General features: G+C 43.8%; 8 non-coding genes across 8 annotated transcripts; 3 read left to right on the forward strand and 5 right to left on the reverse strand.

Annotated features, from left to right (window-relative positions):
• The first annotated feature begins 1,522 nt into the window (after positions 1-1,522).
• On the forward strand, positions 1,523-1,595 carry Trnam-cau (transfer RNA methionine (anticodon CAU)). Its single transcript has one exon. It is a non-coding gene; the product is annotated as a tRNA-Met (tRNA).
• Positions 1,596-2,675: 1,080 nt separating this feature from the next.
• Positions 2,676-2,749, forward strand: Trnai-aau (transfer RNA isoleucine (anticodon AAU)). The gene has a single exon. It is a non-coding gene; the product is annotated as a tRNA-Ile (tRNA).
• A 1,836-nt stretch (positions 2,750-4,585) lies between these two features.
• Positions 4,586-4,659, forward strand: Trnai-aau (transfer RNA isoleucine (anticodon AAU)). Its single transcript has one exon. It is a non-coding gene; the product is annotated as a tRNA-Ile (tRNA).
• Positions 4,660-7,437: 2,778 nt separating this feature from the next.
• Positions 7,438-7,510, reverse strand: Trnaa-agc (transfer RNA alanine (anticodon AGC)). The gene has a single exon. It is a non-coding gene; the product is annotated as a tRNA-Ala (tRNA).
• Positions 7,511-7,690: 180 nt separating this feature from the next.
• Trnav-cac (transfer RNA valine (anticodon CAC)) lies at positions 7,691-7,763 on the reverse strand. The gene has a single exon. It is a non-coding gene; the product is annotated as a tRNA-Val (tRNA).
• Positions 7,764-17,067: 9,304 nt separating this feature from the next.
• On the reverse strand, positions 17,068-17,140 carry Trnav-cac (transfer RNA valine (anticodon CAC)). The gene has a single exon. It is a non-coding gene; the product is annotated as a tRNA-Val (tRNA).
• An 832-nt stretch (positions 17,141-17,972) lies between these two features.
• Trnaa-agc (transfer RNA alanine (anticodon AGC)) lies at positions 17,973-18,045 on the reverse strand. Its single transcript has one exon. It is a non-coding gene; the product is annotated as a tRNA-Ala (tRNA).
• A 349-nt stretch (positions 18,046-18,394) lies between these two features.
• Trnav-aac (transfer RNA valine (anticodon AAC)) lies at positions 18,395-18,467 on the reverse strand. Its single transcript has one exon. It is a non-coding gene; the product is annotated as a tRNA-Val (tRNA).
• Positions 18,468-23,749: the final 5,282 nt, after the last annotated feature.

Consider the following 23,749-nt stretch of genomic DNA (forward strand, 5'->3'; position numbering starts at 1 on the left):
GGGCTATAACAGGGCTCCAGACCTTAGTAGTCCCCAGACCTTAGCACAACAGACTCCATGATGGAAGTACCATTCGGGACAAAAACTCTACATGTAGTCAGCACCACCAGCTAAAACAAAAACAATGACCTAGTCAATCAAAAATCCATAATTCTGGAAAAGTCTCTGAAACTTTGCTTTTTTCGTTCTGTGGTTCTGCTTCTGGCGGTTCTTGTTAACTGAAGTGTGTCAAGGACATGGCTTTTGTGCTTAAAAATCTCACCACGTGGAAGGTTCGGTGCTGCACTTGCATGCCGAAACTCAGTGTAGTCCCCACGGGCTGATGACGACTTTCGGTTGGCTGAAATTCATGTCCAAGAAGTCTTCTCTGGTGAACATCCCATGACATGGGCTGGAGAGGGAAGGGTATAAAGAGCAGGATGCTGGCACCATCTCTTCCCTCTAGGTCAGTGAGTGAAATTTCCATTTCCCCATATCTCCCAAAGAAATTAACTATCCTGCTGAAATGTCATCCAGCTCGCTGTGCCCAAGTCCGCTGCGCACACTGCAGAGGCTCAGGAGTTTTGAGAATCGAATCTGAGAAACAATTCATGGGGCCTGTAGGACGTGGATTTCCGGGATAAACCTCAGAGAAGGTTTTGTAAAGTCCTTTTCAGCTGCGCGCTCACGAGTTTTGTTTTGTTTCTTTCTTTCTTTCTTTTTTTTTTTTTTTACCTTGTACAGTTACAGTATCCCTGACAGGGTCTTGGTGAAATGACCCGGTAGAGATTGTGGACACGCAGTGGAGACAGCCTGGCGGTAAAAGTAGTTTTCAGTTTAGAGTAGTGCTGTGGATTGTGACGATTCTAGGAGGTGTGCGTCACGCTTCAGGCGTCGCGCTTTTTTCGAATCCTCCTTTGTTCGTGTCTACTTTGTGGTTGTTGCCACAGCAAGGCCACAGGGCTGGAGCACAAAGGGTCCCCGGAGAACAAGACCAACGGTGTCTTTTCACCAAAGAACGGAAGAACAGTTTCTTCCCCCCCCCCCCCCCCCAAGAACTAACAACCAGGAGGCGGAGGCTGATGTGCGCGTTGGCCTCCTCAGTTAAAGACTTGGAGGTTGCGAGCGACTTCGGAGTCACAGATATTCGTTGTCACCAAAGCTCCTTGTCTCAGTGACGAGGGGCTGTCTTAGACGCGAGAATAAGGAAACTTCAAGCTGGTAGAAAGGAAACCCAGGTATCCGGTCCTCCAGTGGTCAGCGATGGCTTCGCACAACCCCGTGTGAGTCGCCTTGGGTTTGTTCCTTTTGTCGCCTTGGTTCAGGCCGTAAGCGCCCGAGGTACGTATTTCTTGGGTGACCTGAAAATACTCATTTCAGATTCTCAAGTTTTTGGTTCCTTTGCTACTTCGCTAAAGGTCGATGGAATGAGCACGGACAATCCCACTGTGTTATCCAAAATGTTTTTGGCGAGTGGATACTGAAATTCGGTAAAATAGGAAAGGTTATCAAATTGTCACTTAGGGGCAGCAAGGGTCTCATAGCCTTCTTAGCGCAGTAGGCAGCGCGTCAGTCTCATAATCTGAAGGTCCTGAGTTCGAGCCTCAGAGAAGGCAGTTTTTGCTAGCTTCACATACATTTTAGGACTCTTACTGATGAAAACTACTTGCCCAAATATCTTTCTGTGCTCCTCTTTATTGAGTTCAGAGCCAGTCTCTACGGAGCTCAGAGCCATAGAGGACAGAGGTGTTTTGGTAGTTAGTGAATGGAATTATCCCCCAGTAGATCCACAGACCTGCTGGTGCTAAAGAGGAACAAGAAATGAATGCACTGTGCGGGGTGGGAATGCTCTTAGATTCCGAAATCTCCTCCTCCTGGTGCTTGGTACTTACTGAATGACCAGAAGTCAACTTTGTGGATAGCTAGAAGATTGGGCTCGCCTAAATGAGAGATGTTCTGGAATAAACTGGAAAACAAGCTAAGCCTTGACCAGAATAGGGAGAATCCAGCCTGGGGATCAGGTGGATCTATCTGAGAGGAGAATTGCAAAGCTTCTGTGTTCCTGAGGAGGGATTGACACCCAAGGAACCTGTAGAAATCCTCCAAGAGAGATCTGACCCCTAGAAGTACTGTCTTCAAGTAAGAGTTAGTTGCATGCCTTGCATTGCACTTCTAGCTATTTCAACTGTAGCCTCAGAATTCCTCAACCTTCCAAGAAAAAACCAAAATGACACACATGCTTCCACAATGACATCAGGATAGACTGTGCTGGGACCAGTATCTCTGGGTTCTACCAACTGGTCAGAAATTATTACAACGAGATATTTGTTGCTCTCTTACAGATTTTTTTTCCTGCTCAGAGAAACTTTTTAATTAGAACAATGCGAGGTTTGTAACTCTTTCCAGCTTCAAGAAAATCTGAAAGGCAAAGAAATTTAAGACAAATGCAAAACATTTTTTTAAAAATCAATTTAGAAGTATAAGTATAAGTTACAGATCTGTAGCACTAGATAAGACTCTCTCTCCTCTCTCTCTCCCTCTCTCTCTCCTCTCCCTCTCCTCTCTCCTCTCTCCTCTTTCCTCTCTCTCCTCTCTGTCTCTCTCTGTCTCTCTCTGTCTCTCTGTCTCTCTGTCTCTGTCTCTCTCTCTCTCTCTCCCTCTCTCTCTCTCTTTTTCTCTCTGTCTTTCTCTCAGCTGGCCGGTTAGCTCAGTTGGTTAGAGCGTGGTGCTAATAACGCCAAGGTCGCGGGTTCGATCCCCGTACGGGCCATGTGTCATTTACTTTTAGTCTGCAAAAACTCAAAACAACTACGTAAATTTGCTGTGCAAACAAAAAAACAGTTTACATCTACTCAGAGGCATTTAAGGAATATCACAGGAAGCACCCGATTAAACCGGTGTTTCACATTTAAGAGGATGACCGGTCCCTATTGGTGTTTTGGGTTATTTTTGTTTTTGTTTTGGGATAGTAGTATCTCTTTGGCCCGTGACTTTCTGATTGGACCTCGTCTGTGCTTTTCAAGAGAAAAAAGCACAGCTCAGAATACTTGGTCTTTTTTTAATTTTAATTTAATTTTTAATTCTGGGGATCAAACTCTCCCCTTGAAGAAATTAACTATCCTGCTAAAATGTCACAATTAAGCTCGTTTTGCCCAAGAGCCACGCTTTGGCAGAAGCTCAGTAGTTTTGATAATCGAGTCTGATACACAATTCAAGCGGCTTGTGTGACAAGGATTTCCTGAGATAACCTCCCCTGCGCACACACAGGTTTTCTAACCTTGGTGAATTACTGGATCAATAGCGGGGACAGGGCGTCGGCGAAAGAAAGACCCAGCAGCGCTCTTGGCCTGGCAGTCGGGGAACAGGCCTGGCGGGAAAAGCAGTTTTAGTGCAGTGACTTGTGACGTTTCAAGGGGCTGTGCCTCACCCCTCACGCGTCGCGCTTTTTAAAATCCTCCTTTGTTCGTGTCTATTTTTGTGATTGTTGCCACAGCAAGGCCACCAGTTAGGGGACTGGAGCTCTGAGGGTCCCTGGAGAAAAGGACCAAGAGTACCTTTTCACCAAAAGGTCCCCGAAGAACAAACGACTAGAGGTGGAGGCTTGATGCGCTGCGTTGGCCCCTTTAGTTACAGATTTGGAGATTGCGGGGGACTTCGGAGTCACAGATATTCGTTGTCACCAAGATAAGTATTTTCTGGGCGACCCTAAAATACTCATTTCGGAATTCCAAGTTCTCAACTCCTTCGCGACTTCATTAAAGAAAGACCGAATGACACGGAGGGTATCCCTGTCGCCTCTTCCACTGAAGCGATATAAAATTCCACGAAGCGCCGAGGTCCCGAAAACTTCTGGAACAGCTACAGGTCTAGTGACAAGGGTAAATCCTAGTTCAAGCTGAGCGGAGCATGGCATCGCTGCGACCCAGGACGAGCGTGGATGCGCCAAGAGGACTCGTCCTTGAGACGGACTGGGGCGCACTGGTCCCGCACTCTTCTCACGCAGCGACTCCGCGGACCGCGACAGTGTCCAGGAGACCACGTCCGGCTGGCCCGGAACAACGCGGACAGTCTGGGCAGGAACATCGGGCCTTTGTGGAGCCGCGGGTCCGGAATCATTGCCTCTATAAGACTTAGGACGATACGCTAGCAGCCCAGTAGAGAGGCGCGATCTGAGGGAGGCCTGCTACTGAGTTATCTAAATGTTTTTGGCGAATGTATTGTGAAATTGATTAAAATTGGGAAGACTTCAAATAGTCCTAAGTGGGTAACAGGGAGAAGTGGGCTGCAGAACTCCGTCGCGACCGGGGGACGATTTGCAATTCGTGCGTCGACTGAGCGAGTGGATTGGACTGTAGGGCGAGTCTCTGTGGGTCCCACAGACAGAGATGAAGAATAAGTGAGTGCAAAGTGACATTTGTTGCTGTGGTACAGAATTTTGTTTCCGCTCACAGAAACTTTCTACTTAGACTAAGGCGAGGTTTGTAAATTTTTACATCTTAAAGAAAAATCTTAAGATTTCAGAAAGCAAAACCAAACCAACCTTTTTCTCATTTGGCAACTTTATCGATAAATATCTGTAGAGGTCGTAGAAGGACTCCTCGGTTCTGCCCGGTTAGCTCAGTTGGTTAGAGTGTGGTGCTAATAACGCCAAGGTCGTGGGTTCGATCCCCGTACGGGCCATATGTATTTTTTTTAGCTACTGTGCTTTGCCTTTTGTGTCTACTCTGTACAGCCGTGTAAGGCATACCACCTTGAATGTTTCTTTTTGATTGCCCTATGCCGTCTCGCTGCCTTCTTATTTTGTTCTGAAAACACTTCGTAGAGAACCAGAAGGAATCAATATGGAAGCAGTGGGAAACAGCAGCGAATACTTGGGTCTTTCTCCTTGTCACCTTTCCGCAGTGCCTCCTCTCCAGTCACACCGACTTCAACAACTGACTTCCTGCAAAGCTGTGTGGATTAGAAGGCTGGCTAAGGCTCCCAGAAAAACCCAGTCCCGGCCTCTGGCTGCCGCTTCATTTCTGTTTTCTGCCTTCTGTTAATCTAGAGACACGGACCTGAGTGAGGAATGTCGGGTTCAGAACGCACGCCCTTCATCGATGTCTACCTGCTTAGTGAGGTCCAAAGCGTCTTCAGCTGGAGATCTTTCCTGACAGTTTTCTGAACCCCGAGCTTTGTCCTTCCCAGCATTCCCCGGGAGCCCAGCGGAGGTCAGCGTGTGGCATTTACCACGACCCTTTCAGTGAGCTTCCCCGGTACATTCTAGAAGACAAATATCAAGACGTGTAATGCAGAAAGTCAGATGTTCTCAGATATTTCTCCAAACGTTAAAGTGCTGTGGATTGAATTAGGGCTTTATACGCTAGGCAGGCACCGTGCCGCTAGGCTACATTTCAGCTCTTACACACTTTAAAGTCTGGGATTCATCTAAACAAGCCCCTCTGAGCGAGGGAGCAGGCTCGCTTACAACTGCCCTTTGTTGTGTTTTATAACAAGAAAAAGAAGCCAAGGATATGTGTGGTGGACACTAGGTATAGTGTGGGGGAAGGGAAGCAGGTGCCTCTGCGGGCCCATGCTCGGGCGTCCCTTCCTCCCGAGGGACCAGCCACAGGACGTATAGTATAGAATCGAGTTTATTTAGGGCTTGGGGAGGGAAGTTGAGGGGGTAGTAGAGACGGGGGGGGGGCAGAGGGTTAGGATGGCCATGAGCATGTGGAGAGAAGGGGAGGCGAATGGGAAGAGAAGGGGGAAGAGGATAAGGGAGCAAGAGTAAGAGAGAAGAGAGAGAGGAGGGGGCAAGCAGCCCCTTTCATAGTGAGCCAGGCACACTTGGCTGTTGCCAGGTAACTCTGGGGCGGAGTCTAGACAAAATACCAACACCTTTGCCCCTCTCTTGCCACTGTTCACACGTCTGGCATTCTCCTTCCTGCTTTTTGTTGTTGTTGAAAAGTAACATAACGGGTTCTCTGTTCGTTGACTGAATGAGTGAATAAGCCAATAGTTCTCTGTCCATACTGTTCTGTTGTCTCCTCTGCTTCCACTGTGTCTATACAACTAGAGACATTCCTCCTGCGATCCACAAATAACCTGTGGTGTCCTTAACTACTCTTAAAGATCTGTTGTGTTTATTCCACGTATTCAATTGAACGGGACTTGGTCACATTTGACCCTTTGCAGATGCAACAAAGGCTTAGGTAAATTGAGTGTTTTTCAGTCTCAGAGTTGGGAAGTGACAAGGCCTGAACTGGGAAGCAGAGGTTGAGTATCAAGTACTGAGCTCTTCCTCTGCCTCAGCTCCGTCTCTGCCTGGTCTGTAGATCAACTCACCCATTAACACACAAAAAATCCAATCTCTCAGTCTCCACAGCCTTGAATCTAGACTCCTGGTAATAGTCTTCTACCCCAGAGCTGGGGCTCTGTACCCTAACGGTCACTGTCCTTGGTCCCCTTTCCCTGATGGTTAGGAAAGCATGCCTGCTGCCTCATTCTTACACACACATTCTTACACACACACACATACACACACACACACACACACACACACACACACACACACAGAGAGAGAGAGAGAGAGAGAGAGAGAGAGAGAGAGAGAGAGAGAGAGAGAAAGCAGATTCTGCGGCAGAAGAAAACTCTGTCCAGGATCTGAATGGGTCACGGAAGATTTCCCGGGTCAGATTATCCACCCAGGAGCTATGGAACCAAGAGTTCCCACTCAGGTTTTCCCAGCTGCCCTGGCGGAGGTGTCCTTTGTGGGTTTAATGGTTGTTTTTCACACTAAGAATGTCAGAAGGGGCCATTCTTAGTGAGAGCCTCTGCCTGGAGGCAGGGCGGACTGCAGGACGTTATTGCAGGGAAGTGGCGCCTGTGTAAAACACGGGGAGCAAAGGGGGTGAAGAGCTAAGACTCTCGGAGACACCTGGAGGAGAACGGTGTAGCTGCCGGCGAGCTTTTGAGGCAACCCAGGCAAGTGGCTCTAATGGTCGGAGTAAAGGGATTCTCTGTTTTTCTCGCAACTTAGAAATGAGACTTAGACTAGTGAGGAGGGGCCACAACCCTCTGGCCAAGTGGAGGTTTGTCCACACTGATGGCGGTGCAGGGGTGTGGGACGCCCCCTGCCTGCGAGGTGCAGAATTCCACTAACGCGGTACCTGTGAACAGAAGGTGAAGAAAAAGGAAAATTGCAGAGAAGCACTCAGTACGCGCAGCGCAGCATTATTTTAGTGAAGAAGTCCTAAAACTGGTGGCATAGAAGAGGTTCTGACCCAGTGTCTGGAGAGTTAAAGAGCAAATAGAGACACTCAAAATACTTTAGCACATGCACAGCCTAAGGAGCACAGAATGTGGGTATTAGAAACTTTCAAGTTAGTGCGTAAGACTTTTTTTTAAGTCTGCAATTTCCAAAATTGGAAAAGCAGATTATTAGGCTTTCACTGGAAGCCGCCCAGTGAAAGCAGGTGGAGGATGTGGGCATCGATCCCACTACCTCTCGCATGCTAAGCGAGCGCTCTACCATTTGAGCTAATCCCCCAACACGAAAGGTAGGCATTTTGTACTGTCTTTTATGCTAAGAGTCTCCACTGGTCACACTGGTACCTGGTACAGCTAGGACGCAAGAAAGCATAACAGTGAAGACGGAAACCGTGGAGTCCTGAAGTGTAGGGAATGAGCTGAGAATCTCATGAGCCCCAGGGAAAATGAGAAAAAATGCTGTTTCCGCCCGGTTTCGAACCGGGGACCTCTCGCGTGTGAGGCGAGCGTGATAACCACTACACTACGGAAACCCCCCATGGGCCCAGCCCTGTCACTCTACCATCCAAGACACTTTAAATTTGCTGTTATCTGGAAGCCTTTACACTGAGAACTGCAATGCAACCAAACCAAAGATAAAAAGCCACAGGGGAGAGGCGACATCCGGTACAGGGAAGAATTGAAAGTTGTGACTTCCACGGCGCGAGAAAGGGAAAGAGCTCAGCGGAGGGAGAAGCTTGTAGGAGTGGAGACTCTTCAGTGCACGTCAGGGAAATCTCTAACGTGTCAAACACCGAGAAGGGAGGAGGATGGAAGAGCCTCATCACCTGGAAACACTTCGAGGAGAACGCTGTAGATGCCAGACAGCTTTTGAGCGACGCTCCGCAGGTGGCTCAAATAGTCACAGCGTCATGTTAAGGGAAGATGCTCAATTTATCACAGTGCTTAGAAATGGAAAATTGAGACTAGTAGGGAGGGGGCCACGTTCCACTCAGGCTGCATGGAGTGTTTGTCTTCACGATGCTGGCGGCAGCAGTGCGGGGGGGGGGGGGGTAGCTCCCTGCCAGTGAGTCGAAACAAAAACTCCTACCATGGGGTAGAATGGGTAGATGGACAAGGAGGGGGAAAATTCCAGAATGGCGGACAGAGCTCAGTTCAAGAAGGAGAGGGGGCCCTAACATGGTCTCATAGAAAAGGTTAAGACTCAACGCTTGTAAACACAAGCATTCTTTTAGTCACGCTAGAGCACTAGCTGCTCTTTCAGAGGACCTGGATTTGATTCCCAGCAATACAGGACAGCTCATAAACATGTTCAGCTCCAGTACTAGGGCATCTATTGCCCTCTTCTGGCCACTTCCGGACACTGCATGTAAATACCCTTACACGTAAGAAATAACAGGCTTTCCCGTGGATTCACTCAACTTCCCCTTCCTTTGTGTCAGCTAGTGTGACACAGAAACCCTTTATACCAGGGACTCCCAGTAACCACACTGGGCCGAGACTCAGGAGCCCCCTCCACCCTACCCCATCTCCATCCCTGGGACTCTTGGTGGGATTTGGGGTCCCTTAGCTCTTTCCCACAGTCCCTCTGAGCCTTTCCTCATAGCGCGTCTCCGTTCCCTGTTCAGCTATCGATCAGAAATGCTTTCTACCATGAACCTCCAGCAAGCACACTGAGTTGGGACGCGGGCAATTTTCACTCCTTCCTGCCCTCCATTCTGGTCTCTCCAGACCTACTCTTAGTCCTGTAGAGGCTGCCGGCAGGAGCCCCTCCTCCCTCCGCACCTCCACCCTGCGGGCACCTAGGACCGGTGCTCTACCGGAAACTCCACGGCCACCACACTTGCCAAGGGTCCAGAGTGGGCGACAGCAACCAAAGAACAGAATACCCACCCAATAAGACCAGGAACAGATATCTACACCAAGAAATGCCTCAAGTATCACAACTTCTCTGCCAAACGGACAGGCAAGACAATATGCCTTCTGGAGAAGCCAGCAGCCCTATTGCAATAGGCCTTGAGAAATGCAATATATGCAAAAAAGCATAAGACAAGGACTTTAAAATAATAATTATGAATGTGTTTAAGGACTTTAACCTTAAAAATGACAAGAAAAATGCCTAACTGAAAAGTGCAAAAACACGAACAGTTGAATGAATGTTGTAGTTTGAATGGAAGTGGCCCCTATGAGTTCATAAGGTGTGGCACTATTTGAAATGATTAGGACATGTGTCCTTGCTGGAGTAGGTGTGAGTTTATTGGAGGAGATATGAAGGAGGAAAAAGTCACTGAAGGTGGGCTTTGAGGTTTCAGAAGCCAGATCTCCAGTGGTTCACTCCCTTTTCTTGCTTATCGAAAACCAGAACTCTCAGCCCCTCCAGCACCACGTCTGCCTGAGTGCTGCCATGTTTACCCCCATCCTGATAACCAAACCTGTGAACTGCAACCCATCTTTAAAATAGGTTTTATAATCTTATAAAAGCTTTCCTTTATAAGAGTTACCATCGTCATGATGTCTCCTTACAGCAATAGAAACTCTACGACGAGATAAGAACATTTCAAGACAGGAAAGTAGAAATAGTATCACTAAAGAAAACCCAAAACGAACTAAACCTGGGAATAACCAAGTTAGAATGTCAAATAAAACCTCATCAACAGATTATAAAACTTAGTAAAGAGAGAATTTTAAAACAAGTTAGAGTAAATAGGTCAGTCAAAGAAAATGTTAATACTAAAAAATCTAGTAAAAAAAAAAAATCCAGGACATCTGATGAAAGGTTGACGAAGTATTTTTTAAACAAAATCATTGAAGAAAAATTTCAAAATCTAAAGAAAGAGGGGCCTGTTCAAGTAGAAAAAGCTCATAGAATACCAATAGACAGGACCAGAAAAAAATTCCCCAGACTCCTAATATTCAGAACTTTAAATATCTAGAATAAAGAAACAATGTTTAAAGTTGCAAGAGAAAAAGATTAATCTTATAAAGGCATGCTCTTTAGAATAACTCCTGACTCCGCAGTGGGCACACTCAAAGTCAATAAGGCCTGGGCAGATGATCCACAATGCCAGGGAGCTGATGGATGCCAGCCCAGACTACCATACCCAGTAAAACTGTCAGTCACAACCAATGAGGAAAGAGCAACATTCCACAACAAAAAGTTTAAATAATTCTTACCTAACAATCCAGCTCTACAGAAAACATTGAGGGAAAACTTCACACTGAGGAGATTACCCACATCCAAATAGGCATAGGAAACAAATAATCCCAGAACAGTAAATAAATCAAAAGAGAGGGGAAAAACCTTGTATTACAGGAATTATCAGAAATCATTGATAACAGACTAATAGATTACAGAACAGAATCTGTCTTTCCACTGAATGTAAGAAATAAATCTCATCATCAAAGATAGACAGCATCTCATGGCAAAAGGATGGGAAAAGGTATTTCACATAGATGATCCCAAGAAGTAAGTAGGAGCACTTATTTTAATATCAGACAAAATAGACTTCTAATTAAAACTGACAAGAAAAGATAGGAAAGGACACTATATATTCTTTAAAGGAAGAAATCCACCAAGAGAATATTGCAATTGTAAATAGTTATGCACTGAGCACAAGGGCACACAAGTTCATGCTAGAAATACTACTACAGCCAAAAATCACAAATTTATACCACACAGTGATAGTGGGTGGCTTCCATTCCCCACTTTCCTCAATAGACAGGCCATCAAGGAAAACACTAAACAGAAAGGCTGCAGTTAAATATCATAAGTCAACTGGACCTAGCAGACATCTACAGAACATTCCAACCAAGCGCTTTCCTTTCAGCCTCTTGTGGGACTTGCTCTAAAACTGGCCACACACCAGGACAGGAAGCAAGTCTCAACAGATAGAAGGAAACTGAAACAATATTGTTCCTCCTCTCTGACCACTGTGGGTCAAAGCTGAATGCCAAGAGCAAAGAAAGTATATGGACTCCTGCAAATGGAACACCTCACGACTAAGTGAGAAATGGGTCAACACAGAAACCAAGAAAGAATCTCTTTTTGAAATGAATGAAAATAAAAATAAGCATAAAGAGACACACTGGACACAAGGAAGGAGGTTCTAAGAGACAAATTCATAGCCCTAAGCATTTCTTACACACACACACACACACACACACACACACACACACACACACACACACACGTGCACGTAGACACATGGAGTGATCTCACAGCAGTAACTTAGTGATACACCTGAAAGCTCTAGAACTACAAGAAGGAATAACATCCCAAAAGAGAAAACAGCCAGAAATAATCGAACTCCAGGATGAAGTCGATGAAATAGAAACAAGCAAATATACATACAGAAATAACACAAAGAGTGAATAGAATGAGTTGGAGAAAAGCAGTAAGACTGACATTTTTTAAGAAAAATTGAGAGATTGACCCATAATAACGAAAGCAGACATGAGCATCACACAGAGACTGAGGGGATTCAGAGAATCACAGGGCATGCCTGGAAAATCTTTATCCTATCAAATTGGAAAGCCTGTGAGAGATGGATGAAAAGCTTGCTATGTGTCATCTACCAAAGTCAATTCAAGATCAAACAAGCAACTTAAACATACTCATAACCTCCACTAAAATAGAAGTTCCCCCACAAAAAGAAAAAAAAAAAAAGCAAGCCCTGGATTCAGCACAGAATTCTACCAAACCTTCAAAGAAGAATAAACAACGCTCCTCAAATTATTTCAAAAATAGCAACTGAAGTAACACTAATTGCTTTTGCAAAGCTAGTATTATCCCAATGCCAAAACTGTGCAAAGACCCAACAAAAATTTCATAGATCAATATCATTTATGGACATAGACACAAAAGTCTCAATAAAAGGCATGCAAATTGAATCTAAGAACATATAACGGCTATGTACCGTGATCAAAACTGGCTTCATTCCAGAGATGCAAAGGTGGTTCAATATATGTAAATCAATAAATATAATGCACCACATAGATGGACTATTAAAGACAAGAAATACCTTCATTAGATGCATAAAATCTAATGCTAGCCCTTTCGTGCTAAAAGTCCTAAAGAAACTATGGATGCTAAACACACACACACCTCAATACATTTCAATATACAGCAAGCCCACAGCAAACACTAACCTCAATAGAAACTCAAAGGTTTTTCCACTAATATCAGGAACAAGTTAGGAATGTCTCCTCTTTCTCTATCTATTCAATGTACTATTTGAAGTCTTAACAAGAACATAAAACTGAAGCAGATCAAAAGGATGTGAATAGGAAAAGAAGTCAAAGTATCTTTATGTGTAGATGACATGATTTTAGACAGAAAAGACCCTAAAAACTGCATCAGGAGGCGTCTATAGCTGATAAACAGTTTCAGCCAAGTGGTTGAATACAAATATCATTTAAAAAACAGCAGCCTTCCTATAAACAAATGACAAATGGGGAAAGAAATCAGGGGAACAGTACCTTTAACAATATCCTCAAAAAAAAACATCCTGAGATAACTCTAACCAAGACGGTGAAAGTGTGTAAATAAAAACTTTAAGATATTGAAGAAAGAAACTGAAAAAGGCACTAGAAGATAGAAAGACCTCCCATGCTCATGGATTGGTAAACTTAATACTGTGAAAATGGGCGTCTTGCCAAGTAATTTACAGATTCAATGTAATCCCTATCAAAATTCCAACACAATTCTTCATAGAAATTGAAAAAAAATCTTCATGGAAATTAAAACAAAACAAAACAAAAGCCAACCTCAGGATAGTTAAAACAAGCCTGAGTGATAAAAGAACTGTTGAAGATGCCCTCAAAACCCAGATTTTAAGTTGTACTGTGGAGCCATGGTAATAAACACAGCATGGTGTCCACACAGAGCCAGACATACTCATCACCAGAACGGAACTGAAGATTCATGCATAAGTTGCTGACAAAGAAGCCAAAAACACAAAATGGAGAAAAGACAGAACTTGCAACAAATGGTGCTTGACAAACTGGACAGCGGCATATACAAGAATAAAAATAAACAAACTGGATAGCGGCATATACAAGAATAAAAATAAATCTACCAAAAAAAAAAAAAACACTCCCAATGGATAAAGGATGTCAACACAAGACCAGATACCCAGACAGAGAGAAGAGTAGAATTAGTTTGAATTCATTGTCTCGGAAAGGACTTTCGGAGCAGGAGACTGACACACGGCAGGAAGATTAACAAAATGGAACCTTGTGAAGCTAAAAACCTCTGTACAGCAAAGGACACCATCATTTGGCAAAACAGCAGGCTGCAGAATGGGGAAAATTGTTTACAAATTATACATCTGACAGTGGGTTAGGATGTACAATATATGAGGAACTAAACAAAAACGACATCAAGAAAACAAATAACCCTATTTTAAAATGGTATATGAAACTAAACAGAAAGTTTTCAAAAGATGGACACAATTTGCAAATCCAAACTACTCTGAGGTTTCGTCTTACTTGAGTCAGAATGGCCAAGATCAGTAAAGCAAACGGTAGTGAGATTGTGGGTAACACGCATTGTTAGTGGGAGTCCAAATTTGTACAGCCACAATGGAGATTGGAAACTTGGAATAGATCTACCTCAAAATCTAGTTAAAACTGACATGGTGTGGTACATGCCTTTAATCCCAGAAATTGGGAGGCAGAGGCAGGATAAGCTCTGTGAGTTTGAGGACAGTCTGGTGGTCTACACAGTAAGTTCCAGGGCACTTAGGACTGTGCACAGAGACCGTCTCAAACAGGCTAATACAATCTACCAGTAATACTCTGGGGGTATATACTCTGGTATCATACAACAGAGATACCAGTTCATGTTCGTTGTTTTATTTATAATATTTAGAAATTAGAAACATCCTGGATGCCTATTAACTGATGAATGAATATGAAAACAGATACATTTATACAGCAGAATATTATTCAGCTCTTAAGAGATATGATATTCTGAAATTTGCAGCTAAATAGATGGAGGTAGAAAAATAACCCCGAGTGAGGTAACCCAGATGCAAATGACTAATATTGTGTGTTATCTTTTATGTGGATGTTGCTTTTAAGCTTTTGATATGTGAGCTATAGTCTGAAAAAACAGAGAGATTAGGTACCCAGAAAAGGACTAGGGTGGAGGAGAGGATCTCCCAAGGAAGGGAAACAGAAGATAGTAGCTATGGAGGGACAAAGAGGAAACTAGACTAGATTAAATAGCTACTTGGATGGAAGACAGGGGTAAAAAAGGAGGGAACACTATGAGGGACAACTTATCCATATCTGCCCTTTCCAGATGCAATGAAGTCTCAGGTAGATTGAGTGTTTTTCTCAGGGTCTCAGAGTTTGGAACAGCAAGGCCCAAATTGGGAAGCAGAGGTTGAGTATCAAATCCTGAGCTCTTCCTCTGGCCCAGCTCCCCTGTCTCTGGCTGGTCTGCACAGCAACCCACCCGTTAACACTCCAGATATCTAATTTCCCAAGCCCCACAGCCTTGAATTTAGACTGAACTCCTGCAAAGTCTCCTGTCCCAGATCGGAGGCTCTGTTGCCCTGGGACTATGCCAGGGCATTCCAGACCAGGCTGGCATTTCTGTCCAGGGCTTCAGGACGAAATTCTCCGTCGGAAAAAGAGCAACTCTTGTATACTCTTGGCACTACAGCTTCGAAAGGCGACAGAGCAAACTGTCACAACGTCAGGAGGATTGCGTGTGTGTCTCAGCACTTCTTCCCCTAGGAGAAAAGTGTGCTAATGAACCGCGTGCCCAGACATGGCTGCTCTTTCTATAGGTTGGAGATTCCTCGCCTGAAGTGCTGATACAGGTAAACTGCAGATTGTATCTCCGAGGTCGAACCCGGGAGCTGCTTCTTTTCTCCCTCCCCAGCTCTAGCCTTTGGTCTCCCCTTACAGGTCCTGGGACTAGGACCTCAGCTCCCAGGTACTGCTGGTGGGGTCACGTAGACTGCCGATGGCCCAGGCAAACAAGCTCACCTGATGCTTCATTTTTCCAGAAAGGAACAGCTTCAAATTTCAGATTCAGAAGCAGAGAAAAACTAGTCCGGATTCTGCGTGGTCTACAGGGAAACGACCCATGTTTGATAGTCTACCCAGGACCTAGGGGTTCGCCTGCGTTCAACGGGTTCTCTCAGGGTGAACTCAGCTGCCGCGGCGGAGGTGTTCTTAGTGGGTTCAGTGGTCATTTTCCAACCTAGAAATATCGAGTGTGATCATTCCCAGTTAGAGGCGGGGATAAGTGTAGGGTTTTCCTCACTGCCTTCTGAAAATAGGGGACATAAACCATCAGTGTTTATGCTCACTCTTCGAACCTCTAGCGTGTGAGCAAGTGTAATAACCGTCATACAACAGGAACACCCTACAGTAACATTTCTGTTATTTTACGTTCAAGACACCGTCTTTGCTAAGGCACCATCAAGATGTTACAGATCTACGTGGGTGGGGGGAACAAAACAAAAACAAACAAAAACAAAACCTGAAAGGAAGCAATCAAAGCATGGATAAAAGCTGTGGATGAGAGGCGAGATAATGGTACAGGGAAAAAAAGGAACAAATAAAGGTTCGGACAGAACCAAAGCTTAACAAAACAGCTGGGGGACGTGGGCGGCTCATATTACTTCTATGCTAATCGAGCTCTCTAATTCTTCAACTAACCCCTCAGTGCCCTGGAATTTCTTTTCCCTTGTATTTACAGTGGGCCTACCGGTCCCCAGGACCGCGCGACGGACGAGTCCCGAGACCCGCTTAAGAGCCTTTCAGGACCAGAGGGAGCGTCTATGCTACTTTCTAACACGATGGTTCTCAACCTGTGGGTCGCGACTCCTGAGCGGAGGGAGAGTTGTCGAACGACCCTGCCACGGAGGTTGCCTAAGACAACCGGAAAACTGATATTTACATACGATTCATAGCTAGCAAAATTGCAGTTATGAATTAGCAATGGTTTTATGGTTGTGGGTCAGCACAGCATGAGGAACTGTCGTAAAGGCTCGCAACGTTAGTGTGACGGGCTTGTATTTGCTCGGCCCAGGGAGTGGCACTGTGAGAAGTTAGCTAGCCTTGGTTAAACGTTATCCTTTATAAGAGTTGCCTTGGTCGTGGTGTCTGTGCAACAGCAGTAAAACCCCAACTAAGATAATTAGGAAGGCTGAGAACTACTGCACTACGGAGAGTGAAGTGGACATGGAAAAATGTGGAGAGCCAACAAATTCCTGCTGGCCGTGGAACTGTTGTGGCTTCCTTTGTTTTTGATTTTGTTTTTTGTTTTTTGTTTTTTTTTCTAGAAAGAGGATGGAGACTGTGCTCCCCTAGGTCTGGTCAAGAAATATGGCGAAAGGCTGGAGCCTGACAACCATGGTGCCGACAGCTTTTGCCTTTTGCCCTTCTCCCCCCCTTGATAGAACGTTAGGTTACATTTCCAAAGCTAACCACTACGCTCTAGTCCTTTACGTGCTTGCTGATTCATTCCTGTGACTGAACACCAAGGTCCAAGTGTCGAAACAGCAAGGTCAAAATTCATTATTTTGACTAACAGATTAAAATATCCAATCAGAATTTACCAAGAGGTCCTAGCTCATTCTAACACAGACCTCCGGTTTTTCCCCCCCTTAAAATTAACAATTACGAAGCTATTTGTTGTGGTCTCTGCTGGTTTCAGAATGGATCTCTTTGTAATTGGTTATTTGGGTGTGATCTATGTCTAATCTGGAGTCTGTCCAGAGGGGAGCACCCTTCAGAAGTGCGGTTCCTTTCGGACGGGTGTTTGTTAAGTTGAAAAATTTGAGAACTTCTGGAAACTACAAGAACAATAAACACTGTTTCCGCCCGGTTTCGAACCGGGGACCTCTCGCGTGTGAGGCGAGCGTGATAACCACTACACTACGGAAACACACACTAACATTGTTCTTTTCACTTTGCCACCCAAGACGTGCACTATATCCTTGCCCAAGTGTGATCCAGAGATTACAGACCCACACTAACGGAGACAAACTCAAGGAATGCAACCAAAGCAAAGATAAAAATCATACTGGAGAGGCGACATTCTGCTACAGAGAAGGATTAATAAATGTGACTTGGGTGGCGCGCAGAACGGAGAGACCTCTTGGGAGGGAGAAAAACTCAGTCAGGGAATGAGGTTGGAAGAGCCTGATCACCCGGAGACATTTCGAAGAGAATCTTGTAGCCTCGGGAGAGCTTTTGAGAGAAACTGGGCAGGTGGTTCAAACGGTCACAACTTGTTAAGGAAAGATTCTCATTCGGGGAGGAAGCCACATCCTACTCAGGCCGAACGGAGCTTAGTCCACGAAATGCCAAACTCCAGGCAGTGCTGCTTTGTGGGTGGCGCCAGGGAGGAGCAACACAGCCCTCAGATAATGCGGTTGAATGAGCAAGGAGACGGACGAGAAAAAGATTCCAGAGAGGCAGGCAAGAGAACAGACAGCATGGCGTGGTTTAGGAGGGAAAGCCTGAACTTGGCTACACTGAGGAGACTAAAAATGTCTGACGAGTGAAAGGACAAATCTCAGAAACTTTTCAAAAGTCTCAGAAACTTTTGTCAAATGCAAACGAGCACGTGAGTGGATGTGAAAACTCTAGTTTATGCTTAGAGTGTTTGAGGAAAGCCTAAGATTTAGAAGAGGCAAGTACTCTTTCGAGGCTGTGAAGAGTCAAGATTATGAGGTTCTCGATAGAAACCGCGGTGCATAAGATAACACAATAACTGGAGGATGTGGGCATCGATCCCACTACCTCTCGCATGCTAAGCGAGCGCTCTACCATTTGAGCTAATCCCCCGATCCATAGAAGGTCTTTTTTTCTTTTGTACTTTCTTTCATGCTAATTGTCTCCACTGGTCCCCACACAAGTATCTGATATAGCTCGCATGCTAAGCGAGCGCTCTACGATTTGAGCAAATCACCCAACACGAAGGTTTTTTTTTTTTTTTTTTTTTTTTTTTTTGTCTTTCGTGCTTTCTTTTATGGTAATTGTCTCCAATGGTCCTCACACAGGTTTCTGATATAGCTATGGCGCAGTAAGCATGACAGCGTAGGCTGAAACCGTGGAGCTGAGACTGTCTTAACTGCCCAAAAGGGTAAGGAATGAGCTGAGAATCTGAAAACACAAGAGAAAGTGAGAAAAACGTTGTTTCTGCCCGGTTTCGAACCGGGGACCTCTCGCGTGTTAGGCGAGCGTGATAACCACTACACTACAGAAACACCCTACATTTGTATGCTTTCCTAGTTTCTACACCTGTACTCAAAATTTGCTTAGTAAATGACAGGATGTTGACATTCTTTGTGTATGTATGTTACCATGGGGTAGCTAAAAGTCAGTGTAACTAAGGTAATTGTCCCTCTCCATCCCTAGCTGTTGGTGACCCCACTCTATTCTGTTACTGCCAACTGAACACTGTGATTGCACACTGCAAGCGAAGTCCTGTGGAATTTGTCCCTCTGTGGCTGGTTTACCTCATTTAGCACCAAGTCATCAACTTTTTCCTTCCAGAGATTGCAAGTGACAGAGCCTTTTTAGAAAGGGCAGAGTAGCTAACGTCCCATGTGTGTCTGCTGTGTTTTCGTCTGTTCCTGATGAACAGTAGCTTGATTTTCTATCTTATTAGGAGTAATCCTGCTGTGAATGCGAAGGTGTGCTTGTCTCAAAAAGACACTGAATGTTTCAGAACAGCTGATTCCACCTCTGTGGCCATGTGCTCAGTGAGGGGCAGGCTCTGTGGCTCTCTTCTCATTTTCTAAAGAAATTGTCATGCTAGAAGCACTAGCTGCTCTTCCAGAGGACCTTTGATTCTTAGCACCCACAGATCAGTTGTTAATATAAGTGAAATAATGTAGAGTACTAGAAAGCTAATAAGGTAGAAAATTATTAGTGTATGGTCATAGAAAACATATTCCTCAATAATGGGTGATGTGGCATCTTGTGTCTTTAACTGAAAAGGGTAAGTAAGCCATGTAAGATATATAGATGCAACTCTATAATTCAACTTTGACAAAGTTATATAATTAATTTACTAATATCCCAGGGCATCTGCCGCTTCCTGATGGCCACTTGCGGAACTGCATGCAAATATCTTAACTATATTTCCTTTGAGTCAGCACAGAGACCCCCCCTTTTTTAGTGTCTTAGGGTTTTATTGCTGTAAAGAGACACCATGACTACGGCAATTCTTATAAAGAAAAACATTTAATTGAGGCTGGCTTACAGTTTCAGAGGTTTAATCCATTATCTTTATGGCAAGAAGCATGACAGTGTGCAGGCAGACATGATGCTGGAGAATTCTATATCTTGATTCACAGGCAATAGGAAGAAGACGGTGTGTCTCACTGGGCATAGCTTAAGCACAGAAATCTATCTCGACAGTGACACACTTTCTCCAACAAGGCCACATCTCCCGATAATGTCATTTCCTATGGACCAAGCATTCAAACCCAACAGTCTACGGGAGCCATTGCTATTCAAACCACCACGTTCCACTCCCTCACCACCAAAGGCTAGTAGCCATACCATAATGCCAAAATGCATTCAGTTCAATTTCAAAAGTCCCTATAGTCTATGACAGTCTCAAACCTCCTTTAAAGTCCAAAGTTCAAAGTCTCTTCCTGAGAAGACTTTGCAATCTCTTAACCGTAACTCTCTGTAAAATTAAAATGAAAAAGCAGATCATATATTTCCAACATACAATGACCCAGAATATACATTGCTGTTCTAAAAGGGAGCACAGTGAAGAAATACTGAACCAAGAAGATGAAAACCCAGCTGGGCAAATCCCAAACTCTTCATCTCCATGTCTGATGTCAAAGTGTTCTTCAGATCTTCAACTCCTTTCAGCCTTGTTGAGTGCAACACACTTCTTTCTCATAGCCTGGTTCCATTCTCTGATAACAGCTCTCCTAGGAAGGCATCCTAGAGCTCTCTCATCTCCAACATCTTGAGGTCTTGGTCAAGCAATCCAAGCCTCACATTTACAGCCTCATATAGTGGCCTCTCTGGACCTTCACACGGGACACCCCTGCCACACACCTGGCCTCAGTCATAGTCACAGGGTTTTACTTAGTCATAGTGGGAGATTCCATAACTCCCTGACTGTAATGCCAGAACCCGACGGCCAAAGCTACCAAGTTCTGTTGTTTGCCTGGGCTTGAGCATGCCCCCCTTGTTTAATTACATCTTCACCAGCTTTCTGTTTTTGATGGTTTCCTTCACTGCCTAAGCTTGGCTGTCCCAGAACTTGCTCTATAGACCAGTCTGACCTTGAACTCAGAGATCTGCATGTCTATGTCTCCCGAGTGCTGGGATTAAAGGCCTGTGCCCCATGCCTAGACCTAAACTATGCTTTAATCTTTTTTCACAAGATGAAAGGTTAGTTGGGTGGGATCTTGCTATGATCATGGTATCTCTTCACAGTAATAGAAACCCTAAGACAAGGAAAACATTTCAAGATAGGAGAGTAGAAATAGAATCACTAAGGAAAACCTAAACATAACTAAAACTGAAAATGAATAATGTAGGGTGACAAACAGAAACTTCAGAGGCAAGCCTCATCAACAGAGTATAAGGCATTCAAGAGAGAATTTGAAGACAGGGTAGAATAAATGAATAGCTCAGCTAAAGAAAATGCTACAACTAAAAACATCTTGTCCCAAACAAAAAATCTAATGAACAGCACACAGAATATTTTTAACAAAATTATAGAAGAAAAATTCCAAATCTAAAGAAAGGGGTGCTGTCCAAGTAGAGGAAGCTCACAGAATACCAAATAGACAGGACTAGGAAAAAAAACAAACCTTCCCAGAACCTATAATATCCAGGACTTTAAATACGTAGAACAAGGAAACAATATTAAAAGTTGTAAGGGAAAGAGATCAATCTTATAAGAGCATGTTCCTTAGAATATAACACCTGACTTCTCAATGGACACTCTCAAAGCCAGTAGGGCCTGCATAGATGACCCATAATCTCACAGTCTATGGATGCCAGTCCAGACTACTGTATCCTTGAAATCATCAAGGATAGACAGCATCTCATGGTAAAAGGATGCAAAAAGGTATTCCAAGTCAAAAACCAAGCAGGAGAACTTATTTTAATATCAGACAAAATAGACTTCTAATCAAAACCGACCAGAAGAGATAGGAAAGAACACTATATATTCTTTAAAGGAAAAAAATCCACCAAGAGAATATTGCAATTGTACATAGTTATGCACCGAACACAAGGGCACTCAAGTTCATGCTAGCAATACTATTACAGCTAAAATCACAAATTTATACCACACAGTGATAGTGGGTGGCTTCCATTCCCCACTTTCCTCAATAGACAGGTCACCAAGGAAAACACTAAACAGAAATGCTGCAGTTAAATATCATAAGTCAACTGGACCTCGCAGACATCTACGGAACATTCCAACCAAGCACTAAAGAGCACACTTTCCTTGCAGCTTCTCGTGGGACTTGCTCCAAAACTGGCCACACACCAGGACAGGAAGCAAGTCTCAACAGATAGAAGGGAACTGAAACAATATTGTGCCTCCTCTCTGACTACTGTGGGTCAAAGCTGAATGCCAAGAGCAAAGAAAGCATAAGGACTCCTCCAAAAGGAACACCTCATGACTAAGTGAGAAATGGGTCAACACAGAAACCAAGAAAGAAATCTTGTTTGAAATGAATGAAAATAAAAATAAACATAAAGAGACACACTGGACACAAGGAAGGAGGTTCTAAGAGACAAATTCATAACACTAAGCATTTCTTACCCCCCACCCCCACTCACAGAGAGTGATCTCACAACAGTAACTTACCTGAAAGCTCTAGAACAACAAGAAGAAATAACATCCAAAAGAATAGACTGCAAAAAGTAAAATAATCAAACTCAGGACTGGCATTAATGATATAGAAACAAAAAAACCCCAAATATATAAAAAACAATTCAAAGAATCAGTGAAATGAATTGGTTCTTTGAGAAAATTAACATAATTCACAAACTTTTAGCCAAGTTAAATAAAATACGAAGAGAAGATCCATATTAACCAAAGTAGAAACAAGAAGGGAACATTGCAGCAAACACTGAAGAGACTGAGAATCATAAGAACATAATTTGAAAATCTATATTACACCAAATTGAAAAATGTACAAGAAATGGGTGCCTGCCTTTTACGTAAGACCCATCAAAATTAAGATCAAGTAAACAATGTAATCTTACCCATACCAAAATCTCTAGTAGAATAGAAGTACCATCCTACTTCTTCCTGAAAAAGGCTTGAGCCAGATGGATTCAGCCCCAAACCTTCAAAAAGAATGAATAATACAAACTCAAATTATTCCACAAAATAGGAACTGAAGGAACACTTTCTAATTTTTTTTACAAAGTGTACTGGTTGGTTTGTGTGTCAACTTGACACAGGCTGGAGTTATCACAGAGAAAGGAGCTTCAGTTGGGGAAGTGGCTCCATGAGATCCAGCTGTGGGACATTTTCTCAGTTGGTGATCAAGGTGGGAGGGCCCCTTGTGGGTGGTGCCATCCCTGGGTTGGTGCTCTTGGGTTCTATAAGAGAGCAGGCTGAGCAAGCCAGGGGAAGCAAGCAGCACCCCTTTGTCTCCGCATCAGCTCCTGCTTCCTGGCCAACTTGAGTTCCAGTCCTGACTTCCTTTAGTGATGAACAGCAGTGTGGAAATGTAAGCTGAATAAACCCTTTCCTCCCCAACTTGCTTCTTGGTCGTGATGTTTGTGCAGGAATAGAAACCCTGACTAAGACACAAAGCTATTATTCTATACCAAAACTATGCAAAGACCCAATAAAAATTTATAGATAAATATCATTTCTGGACATAGACACAAAGATTCTAAATAAAATACTTGCAAACTAAATTTAAGAATGTATCAAAAAGGTTTTCTAGCATGATCAAACTGGCTTTATCCCAGAGTTGCAGGGGTGGTTCAAATATGTAAATCAACAAACATAATCCACCCCATTAGGAGTCTGAAAGACAAGAAATACTGTCATCGCATTAGATGTAGAAAGGGCCTCTGACGACATTCAATACCCCTTTATGAAAAAGTCCCAGAGAGTAAGAATGCAAGGACATATGTCAGTACTATAGTGGCAATTCACTGCAAGCTCACAGCCAACATAAACCAGAGAGAAACTCAAAGCATTTACACTAATATCAGGAACAAAGCAAAGATGTTTATTTTTCCAATCTCTTGAATATAGCATTTAAAGTCTTGTAAGAAATTAACAAAAAACAAAGGGATACAAACAGGAAAGGAAGGAGTCAAAGTATCTTTATTTGTAGATGACATTTTATTCATAAAAGCCCTTAAAGACTACACCATGAAACTTCTAGAGCTGGTAAAATTTTCAGCAAAGTTCCATGATACAAGCTTAACAGAGGAAAATCAATAGCCTTCCTGCATTCAATGGAGCAAGAAGTCAGGATAACAGCTCCTTTCTCCATATCCTCAAAAAACATCCTGTGATGTTGAAATA

Source organism: Apodemus sylvaticus, chromosome 14 (assembly GCF_947179515.1).
Source record: "Apodemus sylvaticus chromosome 14, mApoSyl1.1, whole genome shotgun sequence".
In the NCBI taxonomy this organism is placed as follows: Eukaryota; Metazoa; Chordata; class Mammalia; order Rodentia; family Muridae; genus Apodemus; species Apodemus sylvaticus.